The following is a 5934-nucleotide window of genomic DNA, read 5'->3' as shown; positions in this document are numbered from 1 at the left end:
CATGACGGACCAGCACCCTGCTGCTGAGAGATGACATCCAAGTCCATGAACCCAGCCACCCCGTCCACCTCCACCTCACGCACCCATGCTAAGCCATCCTCCTCCTCCCTTTCACTCTCTACCAGCAGCTGCTCCCATAAGTCAAGGTTCAGGTCACACACACCCACAGGCTTTCTCTGCCAGCTGTACAACAGTTAGGCCATATCAAGAAGCCCCCTCCCACTCCCACCTCTGGCCAACAACCTCTCTCGGGCCCTCAGCTCTTTGCCGGACCTCGGTCTGACGTTGCTTGGGCGCCTCTAAAAGTCCAGTTCCCTGAGTAAATTTCTAGTACAGGCGGGGGTTCCTCCTACCCGAGTACGACCCTCTGCGGAAGGATATAAAAGTTGGTGGAAAGGTTGGGATCTGAGTCAGAGTCTCCTCAAAGTCCCCCCTCAGCCAGAGCGCCCACCACAGGTCTAAAGGTCTTCTGCACCTATGGGTCTGACTCTTCTAGAGGTTAAGCCGAACTGAAGTTCAATAGACCCTCCCCACTATTAAAGGGCAGACAGTCCTCCAGGACCGTAGGTGAGCACATGATGTCGGGGACCACCTGAACCACCGAACTGAGGATCCCTCAATCTTCACGTGACTGAGGGGAATGAGACTCACGTGACCACATGCTGGCACATGACCATAAGATCCACTTGACCAACAGCGGTCCAGAAGCTGCAGCGCTCACATGAGTGGAAAAACTTTGGGTGCCACGTGTGGTAGGAGCCACACTGTTGCCCATACATGGATCTACAGCGTTTAGTAGTCCACAACCTTCATGTGATGGAGATTGCTGAACTTGACATCTACCATGCTGGGAAGGGTACCAGACCATAGCATCCACATAACCCTAAGAAGTAGATCACATCAAGGGCTGAGGCTACCACATGCTGGTAGCTAGTCAGAGTCACATGAGAGAAGGAGCCACGTGACATGCAGTGTTTAGGAGTCCACCATGCTCTAGTGACTTGAATGGCTGGATCTACCACAGGGTCATGGCGGCAATAGGGCCAAAGGGACCACATGCCCTTTGGGTTTAAGAGCCCAGGGTTCTGACGGGACAAGAAAGGCTGGGCCTGTCAGGTAACTATTGTCCACATGATGGCAGCATCCACATGACCTGCCACCTTGGGAACCCACAACGCTCATGTGCCTGTTAGGGCTGAGTAAGCTATCTGACAGTAGGGTCCAATGACAGTATGGTTCTACTTGATCTGCATGTTTCAGGGGAACATTACCTTTGGGATAACAGGAGATGTGAGATTGCCCACATTCCTCATCTCCTCCGTGCTGTTGGTGCTTCCGAGTGACCTTCTAAGCGCACAAGCTTGGGCTCAACCTACACCCACCCATCTCTAATTTGTTAATTTTATGTGCTTTTTTCCCCTCAATAGCACATGAAATTTAACAAATAACAAATTAACACATGAGGATGAAATAAGTCCTCCCCAAAACCACAATCCTGGGCATACTGTAGAAACTACTGTTAAGAGCCTAAGCAGTGGGTACAGGTAAGCGCTGTTGACTTCAGTTTCATGAACTTCTAAAGAAAATTAAAGCGAATCTAATGAGATGTAGTTTTTAATTTCAGAGAAAAAGTGTATAGTGATTACTGCGGTCCACACACCTGAGAAGGATACCTCATTTAAGAGAGGTAACTCTGTAGATTATATACTGTTACAAACTTTACAGATGCGAACACTGAAGTCCAGAGTTATTATATCAATCAGTAGACTAAGAGGTCACGGATATTGCAGGTGTCACACCAAGAGTGGCCTACAGGCCTTCTGGTTCCAGACTCTGTGTTCTGCTCACCCACCATGTTCCTCACCGGAAGGTAACATTGGGTTCAGCCTTACTAATTCACAAAATCTGGCAAATCAGCCCCAGTTACTGAAAAGTTGAGATCATGAGAGATTTCTTCTGAATGCCACGCTAATTAGACCCATTCAAATTTGAGTCTATTTCATGGCCTCTATTTAAGGTTTGTGTATAGATATAAATGTATCTCTATTATGTGAAATATGTGTATATGAGTGGTATATGAATTGCTTGATGATAGCTGAAAATATTTCATTCTTTCAAATAAACACTGAAAAGAAGGTATCATAAAGTTTAGTCACCATACTCCCCGTGCCTAAATTACAACAATTACAAATGTGTGGAATCTGAATTCATTAGATTTTGCAGTGTATATTCGGTCTGTGTCTCCCCAGAAAGAACAGAGAAAGGAGTAGGAAAATATATAATGTGGGGGTTTTTTATTGCAAATCCAGAAACACCTATTTTGTTGATTTTTGTGGGAAACTGCAGGATCATCAGTACGTCCAAAATAAGTGTGATCTGATCTTTCTGGTTTGCTGGCTTCGGAAAACAATGCTATACATTGTTCGGATTACTTTGCTAGGTTCCTGCAATGTGGCATGGCTGCATATTTGAGATGAAGAAAATGCAACAGATCAAATTTTCCACTTGTGGTTAAAGTTGAGGTATTTAGAAAAGACAAGAGACTCTGTGGTTCTAGGCTTACTGAAAATGTCCTAGTTTGGGTTAACTAATAGTAAGAGAAGACAGTTATTCATGCAGGTCACTGTGTCTCATGTAACTGTGTAGAATAATTTGTGGGACACATAAATTCAGGAGACAAAAAAGGAGGCATATCTTTATTTAAAATAGAGCCTATTATGAAACTTTACACTGGATTTAGGAAATATCTCCATGTAGTCATAGGATGGAATGTGACACCAAGACCTGATATAGTTGTTATAATTAGATACAAATAAGCATATCAACAGTGTAAGATGCAGAAAAATTTTATTGAGCCTAACTATGCTCACCTGATGGTGATAGGGGTCAACTTTTTTGACCAAAAGACCAATTCTGGCCTCCTCATTATCCCTCTTAAGTCAGATTTTGCTCCTGTCAGACCTGATAACTCAAATCAATCATTCTTTCTCTGAGATGATGATCAAGAGCTCCTCAGGACCTTTTTAAAACAGTTATATCAGTGGGGCCCTGTCACCACCTCCTACTATATATCGCGGGGGCGGGGAGGAAACTCTTTGGTTAAAGATCTGTATATCTGGAGTCCAGTTTAGGCATTACATTTATCAGGCACTGTGTTTAGGCAGCATGAGAAACCATTTCTCTTGCATGTGATTTGTCAGGATTTCATGGGAACACATTTTCCTTCTTTTATCTTTTTGTTTTGAGGTGGCCACTTTGGAAGTTGGTGCCAATGGTTTTACGAGGAGGAGTGGCTTTATCTAACACAGAGAAGTGCAAAAGGGGAGCAACAGAACAGTTGTGATGCTGTTTACCTGAAGGTAAATACTCCAATGCTTCTCGTTCTAACACACATATGTACAACTGTACTAGATGTCCTATGTGACTTTACTTTCAGAAAGCAAAGTTGGCTTACCTAGCAACAGTACACAGGAGATAGCGTCAGATGGAGCTGTATCATTATGGAAATTGCATTCAGAACCTGTTTATCTTTGTTCCTGTGTGAAATTCGTTAAGATGCATGGAAGTAAGTTTACTGTCAGTGTTAAGCAATAATAAAGAAGAGAAAGTTGCTGTTACTGTCCTGTGGCATAGAGTTGAATATCCCTCCCCACCAACCCCCACGATGTAAAATTCAACAGCCCTAGGTTGAATATAATGGGTCAAATAAGAGGCTCATCGTGTGAGGATTACCATATCATGGAAATAGGAGATTACATCCACAATTAAAATTTTTTCCAGGCAAAGGATGGAGAGAAGTGAGAAGATAGGGTTCTGTACAGGGTGTTTATTCATGAGCTGTGTCATTTGTGATTATATGAGTCTCCAGTAAAATTTGGAAACCCTTTCCACGTGAAAACCATTGAAAATAAAATTGTGGTTCATTGATTTTCATAGTAGTAGTCGAGAATGAACTTTTTTCTGGGCTGCTTCTTTTTATCCACTCAAACATTTTTCCATTCAAAACATAGTACTAGAGTGTGACGTCAGGAATTTGGTAGAATAGGAGTCTCCAAGTAAACATTTTGCCTAATAAGCCGTGGGCGAGAGTTTTTATGTGGGAGCCCCGGTATCCAGTGATGAAGCCCCAACACCCTGACCATTACAAAAAGATCCAAGAACAGACACGTTGAACAGAGTAAGAAGAACAGCTTCACTTTCCCAATATCAAACTTCCACCAAGGCTACACATATCAATGCCTAGATTTATGCACTAGGCCTGCAATTCCTCCCTTGGGGGAAAGTGAGAGTGTGGTGAGCACCTGAATATCCAGTGGTGCTAGACGTTGCCCAGCAATCCCACTTCTTTCTGGCCCAAACCCAGAAACCAGAGGTGATGAGCATGGCTGAACAGTCTTGGCTGGCAAGGAGAAGGGGAAGGGCAAGGGCTCACAGCAAACAGGGCAACAAGCTCAACAAAGGGCTGCAGTTTCTACTAACTGCCTCACAGACTGTACCTTACAAACCTCATAGGACCCATCACCTACAGAAGACTCAATTTGCTCACGAGCACATCCAGCACTCCATGTGCCTGTCTCCCTCAGAACCTGCACTTTCATGGGAACCCCTGCAGAAGGTGCACTCATGCCACAACAGATCATGCACATGTGCATAAAGAGAACAGGCACCACTCTGCTGGATGGTGAGAACAGACATACCTTAAACACTTCAGGGTACCGAAATGGGGAAAATAAACAGGAGGTTGACAGCAGGTTTCCTGGCTTTGTGCAATTGAGAAAAGGCATGCATCATCCAAACACTTCCTTCTCAAGATGCAACAAGAGGGGAAAAGCAGATGAATCCACAGAAGAGCCTTCAGAGACTCCCCAGTATCCCTAGCTTGGCTGACTGGTACACGTTTCTCTCCTGAAGAAAGTCAGTAAAGACTGATGAAGGAGATTGCTTCCTTAAATGTGAAGACACCAACACGAGATTTTCAGGGGCAGGAAAAATCTAGGAAGCCCAACCTCCCACCAATGAAACAAGATAATTTCCCAGTAACTGACCCCATAGAAATGGAGGTCCATGAATTGCCTGACAAGGAATTCAGCCTGATTGTTTTAAAGATGCCCAGCCAGCTACAAGACAACTCAATGAAATCAGAAAAGCAATACCTGAACAAAATGAAAAAGTCAACAAGGAGATAGAAATCATAAAAAGGAGCCAAAGAGAAATTATGGAGCTGGAGAATAAAGTGGATGAATTTAGAAATATAATAGAGAGCTATAATAGCAGACTTCATCAAGCAGAAGAAACAATTTATGAACTCAAAAAGAAGTAATTTGAAGTTATCTAATCAGAGGAGAAAAAAAGAATGAAAAAGAGTGAGGGAAATCTATGGGATTTTTAAAACACCATTAAATGGACTCATATATGGGTGATGGGAGACCCTGGTGGAGGAAGGGAGAGAGAGAGAGAGAAAGAGAGAGAGAGAGAGAGAGAGAGAGAGAGAGAGAGAGAGAGAGAGAGAGAGAGAGAGAGAGAGGCAGGGGGGATTTTATAGAAATAAAGGCTGAAAACCACCCAACTTCTGGGAGCAACATGGACCCCCAAGCTCACAAAACTCAAAAGTCCTCAAACAGTATCATCTCATAGGAGGTTATATGAAGACACATTATAATAAAAATAACAGAGACAATTAAAGAATTGTTTTTCTTTTAACTGTCTTGATATTTTACTTATTTATTCTGTATACTTAAAACAATCTAGTATTTTTGTCAACTCTATTAAAAATTAATCTTTATTGGAGTATAGTTGCTTTACAATGTCATGTTAGTTTCTGATCTACAGTAAAGTGCATCACATATACATACATATATATATATATATATATATATATATATATATATATATATATATATATATATATATATATACACACACACATATATATCC

This window comes from Physeter macrocephalus, chromosome 21 (genome assembly GCF_002837175.3).
Source record: "Physeter macrocephalus isolate SW-GA chromosome 21, ASM283717v5, whole genome shotgun sequence".
Lineage (NCBI taxonomy): Eukaryota > Metazoa > Chordata > Mammalia > Artiodactyla > Physeteridae > Physeter > Physeter macrocephalus.
The sequence above is the reverse complement of the archived record's forward strand: the minus strand, read 5'-3'. Positions refer to the sequence as shown.